Consider the following 22,705-nt stretch of genomic DNA (forward strand, 5'->3'; position numbering starts at 1 on the left):
CTAGCTACATCCTTGGGATAAAAGGGAGCAGTCCGGAATGATGCTGAGGCTGCAGAAGGGAAAATAAGGCTTTGCAAACATGCCTGACTCCCCACGAAATTCTTTCCTCCACATCCCCTCCTCCCTAAAGCCTGCCTTCAAGGGGGGGAAAGAAAAAAACAAAACCAAAAAACCAACACACAAGGAAAAAAGTGATGAAAAGACACAACTCACCTTAACAAGGGGTGTTGGATGGGGTCAGAGAGGAGGAAGGGTATATAAAAAGATCTATTTTTAGCGGAGGTTGTGATAGTATTGAAACAGACAGACAGAGGGTTTGAAAGCAGGGAGAAGAGTATAAAAAAACGAGGGGAAGAGAAATTATCAAGAAGGTGCAAGTCAGTCTGGCAGGAGAGAGGAGAATCCCCAAGAAAAAAATAAAAAATTAAAAAAAAATAAAAAAAAAAAAACCACCACCAAATGCCAAGCGGAGAAGGAGGGAGAGCGTGGCGGTCCCGGGGTTTTGTTTTGTTTCTCTTCGCTGGGGGCGGGCGGAGGCGGCGGGGCGGGGGGTCGCGTTTCGCCGAGGGGCCCTGGCTGCCTCCCCGCGGGGCTGCCGCGGCCGCGACCCTCTCCCGGCGGCTCCGGGCGGCCGGGCTGCTCCTCGCCCGGCTCCGGCGGCTGCGGCGGGCGCGGCGCTCCCGCTCCCGCGGCTCGCTGGGGCTCTGCAGCCGCGTTCACGCCGCCGCCGCTCCTCGGCCACCCCCGCGCCCGCGCTCCCGCCGCCGCCCGCGGGCGCCCCCCGCCGCCCGCCGCTGCGGGCCGGGGCGCGGGGCCGCTCCGGGGCAGGGGCGGGACGGCAGCGGCGGGGAGCCGCGCCCGCGGGCAGCACTCCCGCCGGGGCCGGGGGGGGGCAGCGGCGGCACCGGCGGGGGCGGCCGGCTGCCGAACGGGCCGCGGAGCGGGACCCGCGGGCTGCGCGGGAGGGGTGCCGGCGCGGGCTCCCGGGGACGCGGGCGGCACCCGCGGCGGGACGCGGGCGGCCCTGCTGGCTGCCGTGCCCCCGCCTGCGCGCCGCCCCCCGGCACCCGGGCAGGGGGCTCGGTCGGGGGAGCCGCACTGGGGCACTGCTGAAAGGCGGCCGGCGGGTGTGCGCGGGGCGTGCTGCCCGCCCGCGGCACCCGTGTCGCTCGGTGTCATTGAGGAAAGCGGCAGCAACAAGCGGGGGGGCTGAGGACGGCGCTTATTTTCACTAAAAGTAGTAAAACTGCACCCAGCCTCGCCTGTCACGCAGCAGCGAGCGGCGCCGGCGGGTGATGTTCCTTTGCGATCCGAATGGAAGCCACTCGCAGCGTGCTGTAGTTGAGAGCTATCGAGGGTCACATTTGTCTCAAACAGCTGACAATCCAGCAAACGTGTAGATGTTACGGAAGCAAGCTCTTACCTGACTTATCACCCCCAGAAATACTCTGCAACTAAAAATAAATCCTGCAAAAGTTGTTTTTAAGCAGATAAATAGAAAAACTTCGGACACCCTTTTACATTCTCGTTGTCTAGACTGAAAGAAGTCACAAAGTGGACAATTTAAGTGCAGAGAAATAAATGAGCTTTTAAAAAATATTTTATTTCTATCTACAGTGCTATTGACAATTGTAAGTAAACACGTCTATGACTTGTGATTTTGAATTGGCATTGTCCCATGAAGGATGAGAGCAAACGCAGGCCAAGCTGTTGGATCCACAGCTTGCCAGTGGTATACAAGCTGTGCTTCAGCATCACTGTTGCACTGAGATAAGCCAGAGTACATATAGTAAATAGTAGAAGGATATGCTCCATTATGTAAACCGATGCTGAGAAAGGCACTTAAACTAGTATCATTTACTGATAAACTGGCTGTAGATGAAGTTCTATCTGGAATGAGAATTGTGGAGGTACCAAGGTACATAATGTTTGGTCTAAATACTGGTCTTGGTACGCACAGGGAGGACGGTGCAGGAACCAGCAGCCTACGTGGGGACTGCAGGCAGCCCAGCTGAACACGTCATGGTGGCCCAAGCGCCTGATACCGTACCATGGGTGTAATACGGCAAGGGGTGTGGAGCGCTTGGATTCATTCTCCAATTAAAGAGTAGCTCTGGTTTTGCAGCCACCTCTGGAGCCCTCCCACTTGGGCTCTCAAGAACATGCCAGTTATCTCTGTGCTCTGGCTTCCCAGTCACTCTGAAATAGAGTGGGTAAAATAATTTGCACCCAAGTGTTGATTGGAACTGGAACATCTTTGCTAAATTATTCATTCATTAAATAGAAAAAAAGACATTCTCAGAACCAAACAACAATTTCATTATCCTGTTTTTTAACTCCTTTTCCTCTTCCAGAGGAAGAGGTGCTTCCTACGGGTTTACAGCAGAGGAACTGGAGGAATGATGAGCTTTCCAAACCTCTCATATGAAGCAGAAATAAAATAAGAAGTAGTTCCTTTAGTGAGCTTCTCACAGGAGTCAGAGGAAGAAGATCCTTTTCTGTCTTGTGGCAGGCTCAGCTTCTGCCTGTCTTCTCTGGTTTCTTCTGTGAAGCAAATTGTTCAGCAGTCCAATGACTGAACCCAAGAGTTTAGATCACGTCTGTTTTTTAAAAATCAAATATATACAAAATTATTCAAAGCCACACAAAGGGGAATAAGGACATTGGAAATAAACTCTGTGCTGCTTGGAGCTGTGATTTCTGCAAAAACTAAGTTATGGAAATGTTTTATACATTGAAGTCAGGGTAATGTTTTATACATTATGTTAGCAATTATTTTCTTTAATTTCAGTTCATTTTCAAGAAACTGCATCTCAGTTAACATGTATTTACATGAACTGTCATTGGTTTCTAATAGTTGCGAATCATTTTGCACTGTTGCAAAACTGCCAATTTACTGTAAAATACAGGTCCATCCAGCACACAGTGCGAGGCTGTGACCATTACCAGTTCCCACCAGTACCACCATTGCCACTCTCTACCCAGCAATAGCAGGGCAGTTTTTACTGTCAGTTAGAATTCTGTGGCCCTATTGACTTTCCCAAATTTGCACAGATCTATTAGTTTTAAATACACTTCTCCAGTAAAAAAAAAAAAAAAAAGCCCTTTGATGAATGGCTTTACAGTTGGATTATGAAAAGCACACACACTGGTGGTATTCAGGAACACCTCAACACAAAATGCTTAAGCGCCAGCATATCTTTTTTAAATGTACAATTCAGTTGCCGTGTCACAGGATCTGCATATTCGATATCTGATTTACAAGCAGAACTTGGCACTCAAGTCATTTGCATGCTGGGAAACAGTCCGTTTTACAGCTTGAACATACATTTAAATGGAAGGAAATAATGGCAAGGGTTAAAATCAGAGATATTTATTATGTAAAAAGCACCTGTATAAATCCTTTTTCCAGAAAACAGTATACATACATTATAGATAATTGTCTAAATTGCTCAAAACCCAAAGGCAGTCGGAAAGGTTACTGAGAGAACAAGACAGAGCATCTAAACTAACGTAAACAAAACCACTCCTCACAGGTCAGTATATTGCTTCAGGGTGTCACTGTTGCTGCAAACAACTAATGCTGGGCAGCTTTTCTCCAGTTTTCATTCAGGCAGTTCAAAGGAAGACATATTTTGTGTTCAGTTCACTATGAAACACACAAATCATGTAGGCTGACAGAGTAGCAAAGTAATCTTTGAGGCGGAGATATAAAAATTTTGGTTTGGGTAATGCATTCAGTTTCCTTATACTGTTGAAAGGTATGAACCAGGTCACCATGAAGCCTTGTCTGCCAGTGATATCTCTAAAATTCCTGTTCCAGAGTAGACTCAGCTGAAGGAGACCAACTTGCTTCCCTCTCAGCCCAACAGAGATGTCTGCAGATCTCCATTGCTGCTTAGTACCGTTCCCCCGAAGCCATGCTGTAGCCAACTTGAGGTGAACCTTTGGTGTGGCCTCACCTTGAGCACCGTGTGCAGTTCTGGGCCCCACCATTTAAGAAGGGTGTTAAAGTACCCGAATGCACCCAGAGGAGGGCAACGAAGCTGGTGAAAGGGCTGGAAGGCATGTTCTGTGAGGAGCAGCTGAGGACTCTGAGCTTGTCTAGTTTGGAGAAAAGGCAGCTGAGGGGTGACCTCATTGCTCTCTGCCCCCTGAGGAGGGTATGTGGAGAGGGAGTTGCTGAGCTCTTCTCCCTGGGATCCAGTGACAGAACACGGGGGAATGGTTCCAAGGTGCATCAGGGGAGGTTCAGACTAGGTATGAGGAAGCATTTCTTCATGGAGAGAGTGTTCAAACATTGGACCAGGCTTCCTAGAGAGGCAATCGATGCCCCAAGCCTGTCAGTGTTTAAGAGGCATTTGGACACTGCCCTTAATATCATACTTTTAACTTCTGGTCAGCCCTGAATTTCTCAGACAGTTGGACTAGATGATCATTGTCGGTCCCTTCCAACTGAAATATTCTGTTTTCTCTTCTCTTCTTTGTCATTACCTGTGTAGGGACATAATGAAGAAAGTCTTTCTAAATCACCAAGTATCAATTGAATGGTGCATGTTCACGATATGTCTGAAAGAGGCATGATGCCAGTCTTTCTGTCCTTGCTAGCAATACACACAGATGTTGTTTTTATTAGTGTGACTTAGAAAGTTAATTTCAGTCAAATAAGCAGATTTTTTAAATAATATTATTTCACACAAATTCAAATATATTTATTCTTTTATTCCATTTGAGATCCTTTGACTGACCCTCTCACCTAGGCTTTTGTCTGCTTCACCTGAGAATGGTAAAGTCCATGAGTCATGCCCAGGTGTGATGGGCACTTCACCGGTTATGAACATTCTTGGAAACTTTTCACAGAGCCTGTCAAAACACTCATTTAATATACACTCTCAAATTTAGTACAGATGTGCAAACAATAAATAGCACTTCAGGATGGTTTGGAAGTCCCCAGAGATTACAGATATGCCAATTACTTCACACTATGCCTTTTAAGAAATGATCTCTTGGTATACCTTTTATTGTGTAAGAGGTGTAACCTTGTAACTTTTTCTATTGTGCCACATGATAGAGACATGTGTACCATGGATTTTAATAGTATGATTTACTGTATTTGTGAAAGAAGGTATTTCACAATTGTGTGATGTCAGAATTCCAAAAACATAACTAGGAAATAAAAGATGAAAAACGGGTTTTGAACTGAAAAATTATCAAACAACACTGCAATGAAACACTTCAGTCTAGATAACCAACCTGAATTGTCTCATGATTGTATATATTATTGATAGTTTTGTTAATATTTGTAGGTGTTTTGCCAATTATTGTCAAAGGTTTCTTTTAAAATGTTTGTATTACACTAGCCTACATGTCTTTAAAATGCTGAACATTCCTAATACTGTGTGATGTTGAATGAGTTGTGCTTGCCATTTGATTGCAGTTTGATGCAACTGTCAGCTATTTTAAATATCTAACTACATATTAATAGAAATATGATGTCCATTATCATATTTTCCCTCTAAAATTATTAGAATTGTGATAGATCTGGATACAATTTTACATACCGATTTGAATTAACATAAACCAGGCTAATAATGTGCGCTTGTGAGCAAATCTTTTGTTTCAAACTGAGGCAGAGCAGCTAAGCTGGAAACCAGGCAGACAAGTGATGGAGTTACGGAGGGAAATCCCTTCTCCTTCAGCACGGAAGTAGCTGTTATCTTAAGTTCCCTATTAATATGAAAGTTTCTACCCTCTGTCAGAAGAAGTGCCTATTGTGATCACTCCTCCAGAGTCACAGCTGTATTTAAGTGACTGCTTCCTGTCAAAACTGCTCAAAGTATTAAGGATTGCTTGTGATACCTCGGCTTGTAAGAGGTTTTGTGGAGAAATGTCATACCAAACTTTGTCAACATTCATTTATACTGCAGCCACTTGAGTCATGAACAGTCCTTTCTGGGATAAATATGTATCTCTAGATGACAGTCATGAGCGGACACACACACCTCCTGCTGCCCACCCCACCCCCCACCCCCCCTTCCCCCAATTAATTGCTTTGTGGTTTTGAGTAACATCATCAATTTCCTGCATCCTTCCAAGGATGTCACACAGGCCAGGACTGTTGGACTTTTGTGAAAGCCATATTACTCCAGTTCACTTACTACATTTCAATGGCCAGAAGCTATGCAAAGTGACTTGTCTCCTGTCACTGAACTTCTTCCAGAAAACAATCAACAAGTTCTCAAAATTACATTCCACTTCAATGATTTCTGAAATCACAATTACATTTTAAAAAGTGAGCATGCTTCTTGTTTTGGCACCTGGCACCCAACATACAAGGCTGACTGACCTCTACAAGCTCTTTCCAATGCATCAGAATGACACTAGCTCTTCCCCCATACTATTAGTTTATTTATTAAACTTTGGTAGGCTATCTGTTCAGACTTATTGGTAATTCTTATCTGTCCAAGAATATTACTGACAGGTTCATCCATTTTAAAAGGAGACTAGAATGGATTTCTCATTTGGCTGTCAGTCCATGTTCTTCATTTGTCAGAAAAAAAGTCAAAGCTCGCTCTTCATTTGTCAAGCCTGTCTTTCCCATCATATACAGTGGGTCAAAGATTACAACTCATTTCAAGTACTTATAGAAAATGTGTTGTGGACAATAAGAATAGGATTGCTTGACTTTGGAAGACATGTACAGTAGCTCATAATGAGTGCTCCAGGACACTATTGGCAGGATCAAGCCAATAAAATAGAACAGCAAAATGTAGCAGACTCCTGCTCCACTCACAGGTACGCAGGCTTTCTCTGGTTTTGCTTTGTCTCCAATGCTTGTGACAGACAGACATGAGGTTTCCCCTGTTCTGACATTGTGCATGTGAAAAACTATCAGCAGGATTTTCTTAAGGAAGTAGTTGTTCCTTTTTTGAAATTCTGGTGAGCTTTTAAAATTTTTGCAACCCAAGGATATTATTTAGTCATAAAACTACTATTTTTTTCTTTTTTTTTTTTTTAATGGAAGCAATTTCTTAACTTCTAGGATAAAGCTAGATTTTGTAGAGGGTAAGAAACGTCCTAAAACTCAACAGACAGGTGTTAAGGAACAGCAAGGACCACCACCTCCCTCAAGGACATGGGACAATGAACCCCTTCCAACATCACAGCACTCATCCCTGTTTGTGAGGTGAACAAAACAGGCCTAGAAACCACGGTCAAGTTCAAGCAAGATTCCAGATCATCAGGCAAGTTTGCAGTGAAATCAGCCATCAAGTCAGGGACAAGATCAAACCCAGTGACTGCTGGGCAGGTCCATCATAACAGAGCATGTCTGCAATTAAGCTGGAAAATCAGACAGGAGATCAGAACCATCCATGTCTAGGCATAACTGTGGCTAAGCTCAAGACCAGCACTCCTACAGCATAGCCAGAAAAGAGATGAGGCCACTGGGCTTAGCTTAAAAAAGCTTCTTTGTCGATGGGCAGTGGTGTGGGTTGAGTCCCAGGTGAGGCTGGTTAGTGCCAGGCTAATTGCATTCAGAGCCAAGAGATGGTAGTGGTGTGAAAGCGGAATTAACAAAACAAATAGTTCCGCTTCCTGCTTTGTGCGGTTTGGTGCTAGCAGGAGGGGCCAAACAAAAAAGAGAGGAGATGCAAACTAGGTGTGTAGCAGGAAGCCAGGCTAGAAATAAGAAAAAGTGGGGGAGCAGGAAGGGTGATTACAAACTGGAGAACAAGAACACAAAAATAAACAGAGTGTGAGAACTGGAAGGAGAAAAGTAAGGATGACACAAGAAAGGAATGTAAGGACAAAAAAATGGGATTCCCATGAGAACAATGTAGTTACAGAATACTAAGGCTTTTATGGAAATAAGGGGAGAAGCTGGAGTACATGCGTTTATTTTACCTGGTTTTGCCATTATGACTGTGCCAAAAAGGTAAAAGCAGATTTTATTAAGTCATTATATTCCATGTCTTTGTTTTCTGAAGTTACCTTAATTTTTTCTATTACTTATTATTCTTCTCTGTGGTGCAAAGGTCTCTGCTTCCCGTGGGTGTCTGTAGAGTTTCGTATGAAGAAGGCTATTTTTTCTTTTGTTTCTACCTTCTGTTTTCCAACTTCTGTGCCCTGAGCTGTGCCAAGAATTTCCTATGGCCAAAGTAGGATCAGGTCCATAGCTGACTGCCTTTTGCCTTCTCCTTACTTAGATATGTATTTGGCTCACTGTTTACTCCGTTAGGAAGGGGCTACTGAATTACAGTGGATTAGACTTTGAACTTACTTGCAGTGATGTGAGTGTGATTTTACACCAGGAGAGCTTAGATCAGATCATTGTTAATTGTCTCTAGTAATTTTGCAATCCATGTACTCAACTTAAAATGCTTCTTTTGTCTTAATGATGCCACTTCCCATTTCATGCATCTTCAGCCCTTCCATCATCAGTTCTTCTCATGTTTTTCTGTCAACTCAGATTTTCTTTCTGTCATTTTCCTCCTGCTTCCTAATCGCAGTTTTAGGCACAATTCTCATTGTCCTTGACAACCTTGGACCAGTGAGCAATTTCACAAAATGAGAATCAATTGCAATATCATTTTATATTCACACATTCAGAAATATATTTTAAGATAAATGTAAATTCTTATCACCTTGTTGTGTTAAAATATCTAACAGCACCTTATTATTTCACACCATTGTACCTTTTTAGTATTTCATGATCTAAATCCAATTAATAAACAGAATATTAGGAAAAAATAGAAAACTTACCTTGTCCTTTACTACAGAACAAATTATTTCTAGCCCTGATTGCAGATTCTTTTTGCACTGGATTTAACATCCTGCTTTCAAAATAATTGAACCACAGCATGAACAAAAATGTAACTTACCAGGAGAAGTGAAGTGAAAATATGAAACAGAATAAAAATATCTCAGTGGAACACACATATTACTTAATGGTTGCATACTTATATCGTGTCCACTGCATGGACAGTCACTTCTGACTGTATTCAAGAAGAGATAGCTATCTGTGAATTAATCAGAGTCAAATTCTGCTGTATTAAGTGTAGTTTACCCTTATGCTCAAAAATCTGACCCATAATCTAATTTACTCCCACTCCTATATTTAAATTCATGCATGATCTGGCAGATTTTTTATCTAGGTTACCATAATGAATTTCTCCATTCAGAAAATAATGTATGAAGCATTGGATTCCTGGAATTGACCTAAAAAGTTTAAATCAAGTCTCACATAAAAATTGTCAGGAAAAACACATCTTTTTATTTTTAAACTGTCATGTAGAAGGTGTGTTACTATTTCTGGTATGTGATAACAAGAACAGACAGGATGTAGTCCTTTAGTATGGAAATAGGAGGCACATACTCAAGGTACTTTGTTTTTAACAGTAAGAAATTATATTAATTATTTGAAATAGTTAAATGTTGCATAGGGAATTTTCCAAACGGATTGAATTAGTGTATTTGTTTGTATTATTTGATTATGTCAAAAAGGAAGGAGTAGATTCATTCTGTGACTAATTTGAATCTTTCGTATTTTTGCTTCAACCAACAATGAAAATCGTTGGGTTTCTTTCCACCTGACATACCAAATTCTATCAATATTTCAGGAGTCTTTCCATCCTAAGCCCCATTCCACAAGAACTTTTATCCACCAATTTGACCTTCTTCAGAAGGTTTTTGCTGGCACTCAGTGCTGATTGTTTTCACCTGTGACTCCTCAGCACAAACATACCTCTGGCAGATGAATCAAAAGCCCTTTAAATAAAATGTCCTTTAAAACAGGGACTGTCCTGGATCACCTTAAAAGTGTTTTCCTACCTAAATGTTTCTATAATTTAGGAATATTTCCAAAAGTCTTCATTGTACTAGGGCTTCTGAGTCTGCCCTGTGAGATTTCAACACCCAGGTTGAGATATGGGAAGCAAATATAGGCTTCCAAACATGTCCCAAACTTCTTCCATTGTGGCCCTTAACTGGTGGCCTCTCCCAGTCCCAGGATGCTAGGAGACAGGGTGGGCACAGCAGGCACCAGCAGTGGGGGTGAGCACTCCCTAATGTGCTTCAGGTAAGATCAGCTGGGTTAGTGTAACAGTTTAAATGCATTTTCCCTCTGCAGAGGTAGAGCATGCTCTTATGAGCTTTTCCACCTGCAGATTACTAGCTGTAGGAACATCTGACTGGGAGGCATTGCTACAATGGGGGTTAATGAGGAGCAGTTCCCTCCTTCCCTGTCAAAGAGGGATCTAAAGATGGAGGTTACTTGTGAGTGAAGTGAATGCACATTGGTGCAGTGCAGTTGTGGGTAGGACAGCATGACTCCTACTCACCTTAGATTGTACTAGGGCTCTTAAGGCTCCTGAGTCTTCCCTGTGAGATTTTGACACCCAGATTGAGAGATGTAGTAAGCAGCAGGAAGCTCAACACAGCTTCAAAATCACTGCAGATAAAGATAAACCATAGTCAGCATTTCATCTGCTGATTTTGATAAAACTTTGAAAATTTAATTGCGTTTTAGCTTACCTTTAGTCCTTGCTCAACAAATTGTAGGGGTTTTCTTTTTCCCTTCCTCTGTGTAGGGTAATAAGCAAGAGATGTTAGCTATCTCCTTTCTTTGGGAAAGTCAGTGGTGGGAAAACATAAAAAGCTCCTGAGAACACATGACGCCTCAAACCTGGATGGCATAGACTGTGACAATTTCTTATCTGGGAGAACCTTTGTGAGTTTCTGAATATATACATGAAAGCTATTACATGGGGGGTGGGTGGGGGGAAGTCATAAGGAAGCAATAGTGAAAAATTGATTTGAAGGTTTTCTTAAGACACAATTTTTCTGTGAAGTTTCCATGCCTTTCCATTTCCCATGGGAAATGTATTAATGTTATATGTGGAAAGAGTAGTATTTGAGGTGAAGCTATTTTACTGCTTTAAAACCACCACCATCAAACAGCATAGAGACCTATTCAGAATAGTTTCAGAAAAAAATGTAATAAAAATGCAGCAGCTCCACTATTACAGAGCTTGTAGGAGCAGTAGAAGTTTCTTGTGTGAACTGGTGAACAGGTTATTGTTTTATGTAGAAACCCATAATATACTGTGCTGGTCTGTTGGAGCTTGGATGTGGTAAGAAACATTGTTTTGTTAAAATCCTTGGCTCAGTGATTGATGGACAGCACGTGGTGCCAGAGATAAAGGAGATTTGTAAAAAATGCCTACCAGTAGTGAAACTCTGGAGAACGGCACTTCATTCTGTATCTGTAAGTAGGGGCTGTAAGGAAAAAGGCAGGTGGAAGTAACTGCACTTGCAATAATAGATTCTGGAGCAGCAGATTTTTTTTCATAGTTTTCAGATATAGCAGACAGAGGAGACTGACTCTGAAACTGTATTCCAGAATTCTGAGGAGTATTGTTTTCCATCTGAAAATGTATGAATACATACATAGAGAGATGCATTTTAGCAGAGATTACAAAAAGGAGAGAAAAACAGAGGACTTTTTGACTGCTGTAAGACTGAAGAGCTAGGCTTGCAATTTTGAGTACCTGTATCTTAGATAAGAGAACAGAGCTTGAAAAGAACAGGCACAGAATTAAGCTATGATTAAAGCAAAACAGTATTTACCAAGCAAAAGCAATAATGTAATACAAGCCTTTAATTTGTGGATGATGTGTAGTCTGGACATGACAGAAAATCCAAAACATTAAAGGAATGGAGAGTTTAGCTAGAAAGGCATGAAAAGCTGAAAGAGAAAGTTCACAAATAAATGCTGCAAGAGCAGCACAAGCTGAAAGTAAATGGGACATTTCTTATTCCTAACTGCAATAATACAGGAGAGCAATTAATGAGCTGTCAGAAACAGTTACTTCCCAAGTGAAAGAAAAGCCATAAGTAGTAGAAGGTAAGGAAGTGAAAGTCAAGGCTTAGGGAAGGAGAATTACCCCAGTAAGTGAATTTGTTTTCTGAACATGTGGGTAAAGGAATTCATGAGGATACAGATTTTAATAGCACAAGGGAAACTTAATATGCCTTCCTGTATTAAAAAGAGCTGATCCCTCAACCAACACGTGAGCTAGTTCTGAGCAAGGTATCTCACATGCCCTGCAGTGTCTTTGTACAGCAGAAAACTGCTTTTTTTCTTCTTTTTATTTCCTTTTTTTCTTCTTTTTTTTTCCCTTTTCTTTCAGCAGTAAAGCAGCTCAAAGCCTGTGTTCCTGAACTGCTTAGATATGGGCTGGTCATCTTTGGCATAAGCTTGGGAGTCACTGGATAATTACTGAAATTGGGGTATGAGTGTTCCTGCCTTGGCAAGTATGAGGCCCAAGGAGGCGGCACAGGGCTGGGCAGTGGGAAGTACAAATCGAGGCCAGGAGCCGAGTAAGGTCATTGCAAAGGAAGCTTTTGCACCTTCTTCCACCTCCACATCAGTAGCTTTACCTGGATGCCTTTCCTGGGGCCACAGACACAACCAAGGCTGCTTTTCCCCTCCTGAACATCTATAGCATGCTCCCTTCTTCCTCTGACTTTCAAAAGGAACAGAGACCTAGAAACAGGGGATATTTACAGCTACTCTGATATACAGGCAATAGCATTCTTCTTAGTCAGAGAGTCATTGTTTTCTTTTGCAGAATTAGTGTTCTTTATGCCTTTTAATGCAGTTTTCCAAGTGTTTTACAAATAAATACATTAATTGGGAACAGGATTTTATAGAAGTGGGATAACAAAATCCATGAAGAATTCAAAACAGCACAAATTATTTTTTTCATGCAATCTGAAATCAGGCTTCAAACTTATGGCCACCACAGAAGGAGTCAACGCCAGAGTAATACCAAGATGGGAGTGAAGGTGTATATGGGTGTCAGCTACCTAGTGCTAATCTGAATCTTCCAGCCTCTGTTGCTGCCACAGGATGGAGTTGATACCTAAGCAGATACCTGAGAGTACCACACTGGTTTGGAGAACATGCAATAGTCTCAGGTCAGGAGAGAACAGACATTCCTCAGGCAGTGGAGTGATCTGTATGAAGGTGGGATGCAGGCCACAGGCCTTCCAGTTACAAACGGGCCAGTGGAAGCTCTGCAGACTTGTCCTGCAACCTGCCTGTGTCAGACGTGAGGCAGTCCTGTGGTCAATGTTCTAGCAAGTCAATGGAAGACACAGCCATGGAGCTGAGGACCCCAGAGGCAGGACATGCTTAGCTGGCAAGCATCATTGCTGAACAATTCATAGCAAACTAAAGCAGTCAGACACAATGTTGTGGGGAGCACAACTTGCAGTGGTTAGGACCATCTCAGGTTGTTAACCTCAAAAAATGGCTTTAGCTAGTAATTCTGTGCTGATTTCATTTAGAAAAATGCCAGAAGTGCCCAAGCACCAAGCAAGCAAACTTGCACTGTTGCCTTGAAAAAATCCTGAAATCTTGTTACGCTTCCTGAGGAAGGCAGAGATCAAAGCAGAAAGCAGGTATCCCATTGCACAGAGTAGTACATACCTGGGATATTGACCTAAAATAATGAACTGGCTATCTGCATAGGAAAGGCAATCCAAACTCCAGTTCTGACTCGTTATTCTCAATTCATATTTAGCATAGTTGCAACTTGAGGCATTTTTAAGAGCTCTTTTTATCATTTACATTCTCACTGTTGATTGGAGGCTGAGGTCCCACTGTCCTCAAGGTCCCCTTGCCTTATTCCAGGACAAAAGGCAAAGGGCACAGATGGAAACACATTAAAATCCTCCTCAACATCAGAAAACACTTTTTTTTTTTTTTTTTCTGTGAGGGTGGATGAACACTGGAACATGGTGCCCAAAGAAGCTGTGGAGTCTCTGTCCTTGGAGATAGTCAAAAGCCATCTGGACACAGTCCTGGGCAACCATCTCCAGATGGTCCTGTTTAAGCAGGAGTCTTGGACTAGATGACTTCCACAGGGCCCCTCCAACCTCAACCATTCTGTGATTCTGTGTTTTTTTCCCTTAGAGCTTTCTTTTCTAGATGACTGTTTATGTATGTGAAACGCACAAACTTTATTTCCAAGTTGTTTACATTTCTGTCAGATTTGATTGCTACTGGTTGGTGCCTTCAAAAGTTACTAAGACAAGCCACAGGAGGTTGCTGTGGAGGAGACAACCATAACAGAGTAAGATTATGTAAAGTGACAACACTTAGGAAACCAGGGTAGTAGACAACCAAAGAAAGAGTCTGCTTTAATCCAAACAGTGTTTGAACGACTGATTTCCTCCTTATGCCCTTGTCTGGTCACCTCTGTCTAACATGAGCCAGAAAGCTTGAGGTCACGTTAGAAATGGGGCAGATATCTCCAAAGTTCATGGTGGGAGAAGTGCTTCTTCCACCACTGCTGTGCCACTGCTATAAACCATGGGGGTTTTAAAATAAATTGTATTCAGACTCCAGATAATTATCTTATAGCTGCAACTGTTTGTTGGGTTTTTTTCAGAATGATGATTCAAGCATTTTGCAACCCACATATATATTTTCCCACAACTAACTCAGCTCCTTCAGTTTATACACCTCAGTCAAGTGTAAAATTAAACAAAACCAGGAAGAAAATTATGCTCAAAGAAACAAAAACACATCTGGAAAAATAAATCATTGTATTGTCTTAATGCATTGTAGTCAAAGGCTGAGAAGTGGAAAATAGAAATCACATTCCGTTTTGTGAAAGCTCACTGCTAGCAAAGCTGAAACTAATAAGGCTGGTAAATCTTTATGATAAATATTTAATAAAGCTTCATAGGTGTATGATTTACTGCATTATCATTCCTTGAAGAAAGGAAATAACTAAGACCTTATATTTGCAAAGACTATGCATTTCCTTTAATATTGCAAACCACAAACCTCCTCACTGGTCACAATTTTGTGGGTGTAATATGGAATTTTCCTTTTTTTTTTTTTTTTTTTTTTTTTGTTGGCTGTAACCCATACCAGACCAGTACTTCCTAATCTAAAATGATGAAAGTGATGAAAATTTCCCCAATTAGAAAGAAAACAAACAAAAAAATATCCTGAAGAGTGTAGATGTAAGGAAGTTTCTTGATGGAGAGGACAGCTCACTTGTAAGTCATAAATCCCATTGCTCCTCTCAGAGCAGTCAGAGTTGATGGAGTCAGCACAGGGCCTCATTTCTATTTTAATAGATCTTTCCCATGTGCTATAATGTAATTTGCTTAGATAACATCACTTTATTAATTCAAGGTGTATATAAACCTATACACTTTTTTGCATGTAATTAAAGAAATCAGTGAGTATATTTATTAAAAAAGCCTACAAGATACTATATCTCCAAGTAAAGACGTTAGCAGTTGCTGTTTTAAGCTTCATTAAGATTTTTATGAAAAAGTGCTTCTGGCATTATAGAGTTCCACAGAAAAACTTTGATATGCATGTTAGCATCAATTTATGGGTAGGCTTTAGGTGTCTGCATATTTAAAGGAATATTTCATATGCTTTTTTTGGAAAGGAGAGTCTATTTAAGAGATTAACAGAGAATTTTGCATGGAAGGAAGGATCATTTGGTACCTTTGCAAGATTGTCTAAAAGAGACAGCTCTCACCAGTGATTAAGCGCATGAATTTGCCAAAAGTGTGGCAATTTGTGGAAACGGCTTGTATTGCTTTTTTACTATACCACTCATTTCCATGGATCGATTTATTGATGGGTTTGAGCCCATTAATAACTATATTTGAAAACGACTGCCTTGTGTGTATTCACGTTGTATGTCTTAAACAGGGCTAAACGCGCACAAAAAAGCATCCTCTAGTTACTTCCCAGCAAGATAGGGCTTGTCACATTCCTGAACAGCCAGAATGTTGTGGGGAAAGTAAAAAGTAGTACAGGAAAAGAATAACTGCAACTTATTGTTTTTTTTTTTATCACAGTGTTGATGGGGCACAAGTCTCTGTGTTCTGCTACAACCTTGAGATACTGTGAGAGAAAAATATGGGAATGATAAAAATAATGTGAAGTGACATTTTCTCCCAACTTTCACAATAAATATACTAGTTGTGCAGTAAATATACTGGTTGCAGAATAGCTAGGTGAGACAAGAACATGTACAGTACTCATCTGCTGTTAGAGAAAAGCCCATTTTTGTCCCACAAAATGGAGAAACTGTACAAGAATAGTTCATCTATGTGAAAATATGACTTAGGAAGGCCTACCAAGCAGTACATCCTATAATGATTCGTTAAATAAATTCAGCCCCAGGGAGGCTAAAGTGTTGACAGCCACTTTAGTGAGCACATCAGATCTCTTTGCTCAAGCTTATCAAAACAGCATAGGATGGCACAGGGCATGAGTAAGCAGCAAGTCCTTTCCCCATGTTTAACTGGAGGGGACAGCACCCCTACTATCCTATTCCAGACAGTTCTGCATTACATACTGGCACATAGAAGGAAACAGAAAAGATGTAAAAGAAATCTTCCAGAAACTTTTCCTAGTTAAAGGTGTTGAAAATTGAGGCCTAGGTTTTTAAGAGAATACCAAATTAGTTGGACTCTTGACTGCTCTTTTCCCCTTTCCCTGAAGTTTCTGTCAGAAAATGTGTTCCTTTTGCTCCCATATGGATTTTGCTTCGGCTGTTAAAAGTCGCATCCTAAGCTTAAAAATAAATGTCAGTCTATGCTGGCATTTGCAACGAGGCAGCAGGTTTGGAACAATGATCCATAAAGCTCCTTTTAGCATTCTTTTCCTATTTTAAAGCAAACCTTCCCCAAGAATTATGATGAACAAGTGGAGAGCTGCATTCAGCAGCAGGGAGTCACTCAGGGAGTCGCTAATGACCATTTCTGTCCTCACCAGTAAATAGCACAGCAGTTAATGGAAATTACTTTTTAGTATTTCTCAGGACAGCTGAATGAAGAAACCAGACAAAGACACATTTAAATCTCCTCTCCCTCAATTAACATGCATCTGGCAAATATGTAACACTGTAAATACTGTATTATCTCTGATACTGTAAAAGAAGAACAGTGAGTGGATTGATACTGATACAGATGGGGAGATAAATTAGCTTGATAAATGGTCTCCTGGTGTTTGTCACTCCCAACCACTGTAATTACAACAACATTTGAATATTCAGCAGTATGCAAATCACAAATTAAATAGTTTAAAATACACGTGCCTGAAGTAACTGTTCAAACAACATATTCCAAGAGAGTCAGAGAAAGGAAAAGAGAGATTTTATGCACTCATCATAAATAAATTTGTTTTAAAAAACAGGTTAAAAAAATTACTGTGGGGAAAGCAATGAGACAGTGCTGCAAAGTTTTCGCTCCCTCTTCCTTTTTTCATTTGCCCCTTTTTAAAAATTATTTTTAACCTTATTTTTCTTTCTGTAAGACTTGATTTCTAAGGCAGATCCTCTGTACTTTCAGAGCAAATGAATTCTTTATAGCCTTTTTGATTAAGCACACATAAAACTGAAACCTCAAAAATCACAACACTTTTGGAAACCCAGGCTTATGACTGCTTAACATAAAAGACCTTCAGACGTGACCTTCAATGCAGTGTAAAACTGCATTGATTTTCCAATCCAACATTGCTGAAATGCCCTGGGCTTTAAGAGAATTAAGTATGCCACAAAGTAAATCTGGGATGGTGCCATTTTTGGAAGACTGTACTGTGGGTTTTAGTCCAGGCATGTTGTGAGGAACTGAGCTGGAAACTTACCGCTGGCATGAGACTCACAGCAGTGTGACGACCAACTCCGTGTGGTAGGAAGTCCTGAGAAAAGGAAGGACTTGAAAAAGTGCTGAGCATTCCCAAATCACATGAAAGGCTACCTATAGATGGGCGTAGATGGACATTGCACTGACTAAGGTACTAATATGTAACCCTGATCAACAATGCACTGTTTAGAAGAAGGAACAGATTACATGCAAGTCATTTTGGAAAGTCCTGTGCTCCTTCTGGACCAGAAAGGGCATAAAAAATAATTAGCTTCCATTTGGTGGTTGTTCAAAAACTATTTTTATTGTGTCTGCCAAACTGCTCTGGGCAGAGAAGTCCTTCTACCCTCTATGTATGTGTAGTGTCATTCAAAGTGGAAGCAAGGTCTCAAGACCTTGGTATTGTGGGACTGAGGGTAGGTCTGAAGAGCATGTTGGTAGGTACAAGGTGATGACAGAGACTGAGATGGATGTAAGACCTGCTCCCAAGCCTCTGTTCAGGGATTCCCGGCAGTGCCTTTCTCCGACTACAGATCCTACAGAAACCCGACTGACTTCCACTTTCTACTGCCATGCTATAAATGCCTTGGTAACCCTACACAAACAATGCTGCCATACTGATGATCCAACAGTTGACCTCCAAACCTCTGCCTGACCAAGTCACTGTCTGGGTCATAGTGGCATTGGATGAGTGTATGAACATCTTTAGGTGCTCCTGTTTCTGGGACTAGCAATAATATTCTCGTTGTATTTTCTCATTTGCAATAACACTCTCCTGATGATGTGCACTTTTCTTCTACCTTACACCACCTAAAACTTCTGTGTGTCTTGTGCTGGGATTTTTTTCTCCTTCTCCTCAATACAGAAGCTAGAGCTTCAGTCATGTCCATTAAAATAACCGTCTCCTAGGCTACCTGTTTCTCTAGATGATGTCAGGACCTGTGTAGATAGTTTTTTTCACACAGTATTTGCAATGCATTCACTTTTGAGTATGCAATCAAGCCCCAACAGATCAAGAAATCCTCTTGGAAAGGGAAAGGCCAAGGACCGTGACTCTGGGGCAATTCATGTGACTCTCTGACCCATAACTGAAGACCCTGTGGCCCTTGGTGTTCCTAACCCTTAGCAACCTTCCTGTCTTGTTTCCCCAGATTCACATGGGAGTTTGAATAGCTAAGTGCTAAGGAGCTGGGCACGTAGCACTCTGCAGGTCAGTACTCTTTAAAATTCCAGGCTTCTGGCTGTCCACCATTTTGCTGAAAGGTTAAGAAGGCAGCTCTTCTCCAGCTGTCCGGCTGGCACACTGTAGGTGAGATGGGAGTGCAAGACCTTACAGAGCTGCTCTCCACACAACCTGCCAGGAAGCCTTCAGAGAAAACAAATGAAAACTTGAGACCTAGCTCCCAGTAGGAAGCTCAAAACAACAAAAATCAGCTCGTGTCTAAAATACAAGTTACGTGGACATGCTCCTTTAAAAACAGCTCGCTTAAGGAAGAGTTAAGCAGCTGTAAGACCAGAGTATTGGTAGTGTGGGAACTATCGCAGCACCATCATCAGCACAGGGTTTAGCTGCATCATCCCACTGCTGGAAAACCACATTTCTGACAGACCACTTTGCCTTTCCTGCATTAAGCAGGATAAGCCTACCACCTCCATCTGCAATGAGTCTGCATCGTTGTTGCAGTGTAATTCTGAGTTGAGCTCAGACACAGGAGAACAGAATTCCTATCTGAAAAGCAATGGACTGACACTGTTTCTAGCATTTCCTTCATTCCTAGTTTACTTAAAAGTCTCATTTACATTGTTTTTAACTCTGCTGACTAGAGGTTTTTCATCATGTTCTTTTTTCCTCCTTTTATGTATTTTCTATAGCTATTAGTTTCTAACTTATATTCTTTATATTAATTTCATTCTGGTCATAGAACCACACTGCTTCACTTAAAGGCTTACTTTTGGCAAGTAAATGCTTATTTAATAAATATTAAACAGAGGAATGAACAATATTCTCATCAAAATCTTATTATGAGCACTATGTTGAGAGTTTACCCCATGTTTATACACATTTTAACATAATGAGCTGCAGTCAGAACACTTTGAGTAGTTATGGATGTATTCCCTCTGTTCCATTTTTAATATATACATTCATATGTATATAAAATGAATATAATGTTGTACCTGCCTTTTTCCCTTACTAAGTCGCTTTTTAGTCATTGTGGATATTATTCCACTTCTTTGGACTGTGGATGTTGAATATAATGTAAAATAGTTCCAGTCATGTCTCAGATGCTTCTGTTTATATTTTTTCTCTTGACATACAATTCATAATTATTTTCAGCATTTCCAAGTTGGCCTCATTAAAGCACCAAGTCTAGAACATACCGGTTACACAGTTACATATTTGATTTTGTTTCCACATAAGAAATGTAAATTAGACTCCATGTCTTCCATTGAATTAGGCACCACTAGCCTGATAATCAAGCACTTTCTGTGGTACACAATGCCCCCAGGTCGAAGACACTTAGAGGTCAGAAAATACTCATCTATAGTTTTACCAGTTCCAGAGGCAGAAGCAGTTTTTTCTGAAACATCTGCCAGTCAGAGAGAAAGGCCCAATGATAATTCCGCTCTCCCCCCCCCCCCCCCCCCCGCACATTATTAAAGAGTACTTTTGGAGCTCACTCTACACTCAGATTTGATGGAAGGAAGAACATGCCTGCTGTATCCATATTGTGATTTTTCTGTTGGAATGGTGGTGCACGATGATTTAAGACCTTTTGGTCCCAGGCAGTCAATGTCTTGGGAGTGGTGAATGCACAAGAACACCCTTCCTCCATTGTTTTTGCTGTTTCACTCCTTCTAATATATAAAGTTTTTAAACATTTCATTAATATGCCCCCTTCATGCCTCTCTATGCCCACTTCAGTGAGTAAGTGAAATGTGTGCTCATAAATATGCAGTCGGAGTATCTCCTGCCTTTTGCCTGTACATCAGCATATAAAAAGTCTTTATTTCTTTCGGTAATTTGATTCATTTTGTTCTCAACATTTAGATTTTGAACTGAACAGGAGCTGATCTTTTCTGTCTCCTTTTGTTGCCCATTCACTGTGACTGGCGGTAGCTAGGTTGTTCTGAAGACCACTTTCCTCTGTGCCAAGTAGGTTGTCCACACTGCTTGCCTGCCTGTGTTCACAGAAGGGAAAACAATGTTCCACAAGCCCCAAATCATCTATTTTCCCATATATTAAAATCTGTTAAAATATAAGACTGTGCTGGGTTTTTTTTCAAAAAAAACCCCAGTCATAACACATAAAGAATATTTCTGTATAAGTATATTGTAGTATATTGTTTCTATAAAACTGCATACATGCAGGGGTCTAGATCCGTATTTCTTGTGCTTCCCAAACTTGTATTCTCTCCTTATAATTTATGTATCCAAGAAATAGTGATACTTGTACACAAAGTGCCAAATTATCTTCCAGAATTTTCTGAACTGAGTGTTACCTATGGGGCACACGTTTGGGACACCAAATGCATACATTTCTTAGAAAACAGAATGTTTTAGATTTAGGCTTATTTAATTAAAATCTCCTTCAAACTGTTTACAAAATGTCTTCCTAAATGCAATGAAGTCAGAGATAATGGATAATGAAGATCAGGGACATGCAGAGCTTTCCTCTATATTGACGAAATGTTAAGCTAAAACTAATTTCATTCACAATAGCATGATGCTGTCTCTGTTCATGAAAACACCTTAATCATTTGACATTTTTGTATTTCCTAATAAAATCAAGATCCTTGCAAAATCCTAATTACTTAGACTTGAAAGATTTTCATAGGCCAGCTCAGATAGATTAGCATTGATCATTTATAAAATATTAAGCATTAGGAATGAAATTACGTAACAACTTGCAGTCTGGGGGCTTTCTTGTGTGGCATTATTTTAAAATGTGTATAAATCTTAACAGTACTTAAAATGAGATTTTGGTGACAATTTTACGATACATTTCAATCTTAGCAGTTATGAAATATGCATTTACTCAACAAAAATAAGTCTCTAGGAAACGCAGTGTGGTGTGGTGGCCAGGATGCAGACCTATGAGTCAGAAGTTTGCATTCTATTTCTGGACGTGCCAGAAGGCTTTTTCTATAATTATCAACATCTATATTTGTCTCTTTTTTCCTCACTCTCTTCTATCATATATTTGGAAACTCACGAGAAAGACAAGAAATTATTTTAGAGAAAGGGTATCACCATCCATTTTGGGCTGCATCCTGACACTTGGAGAAAGTCGTACAAGTTGCCTCAGTACTTTCAAATCTTGAGATATTATTCCTTTTTGAATCCTGTTCATTCAACTCTGTCCACAGAGAATAAAGGTATCAGTGAATAAATACCCAACACCCTGGCCAGAGAGACAATATTTATGAAAATATTTAGCCAAAATATGGAACATTCCAAATTTTCTTCATGCAATTTTTTACTGCATCACCAATTTGGACAAAAACAATCAATTAATAAACCAATCAGGCTTCAGGTGAGATTTTCTAAAACCTGAGAGGCAAACGTTGGGATTTGGGTTTCCCTGCTGTCTCCTGTACCTTCAGCAACTACTTCCTGCCTTCACAAATTTCTAAGTCAGGAAGATTCCAGTAAGTGACAGTACAGTATTTCAAGTGAAAATCTAAGAAAACCTTCTATTCATAAGTCTCATGTTATAATAAACATGTTTTCACCACTGGTTTAAAGAGGGAGAAATTTGTATTTATTCTTATTCCAGGATAGAACGAACTGCTGAAAAGTCCAATGAATTCAATTAAATTCTATTAGGGATTTTTTACAAAGCAGTGTTTATTCAATAAGGGAAATCATATGATTATGATTTTTAAATGGGATATCTGGTGGCAGGGGAACAAAAATCAAAATATCAGCTAAAAGCTATAAACTGCATGGTGCTAAACTGGAAAAAAATCTATGACATTACAACAATCAAATATCTTTCTAATGATGCCAACA

At 40.7% G+C, this 22,705-nt stretch overlaps 1 protein-coding gene across 2 annotated transcripts in view; it reads right to left on the reverse strand.

Moving 5' to 3' along the window:
* Nucleotides 1-6,010, reverse strand: part of LOC308060006 (poly(rC)-binding protein 3-like) — a 528,829-nt gene extending 522,819 nt beyond the window's left edge. For both annotated transcript variants that reach the window (XM_080378161.1, XM_080378175.1), the window contains exon 1: nt 214-6,010. The gene's annotated coding sequence lies outside the window, so the exon portion shown is untranslated. The remainder of the gene's footprint in view (nt 1-213) is intronic.
* Between the last annotated feature and the right edge of the window lie 16,695 nt (nt 6,011-22,705).

The sequence above is a fragment of the Falco punctatus genome, assembly GCF_963210335.1.
Source record: "Falco punctatus genome assembly, chromosome: 3".
Classification (NCBI taxonomy): domain Eukaryota; kingdom Metazoa; phylum Chordata; class Aves; order Falconiformes; family Falconidae; genus Falco; species Falco punctatus.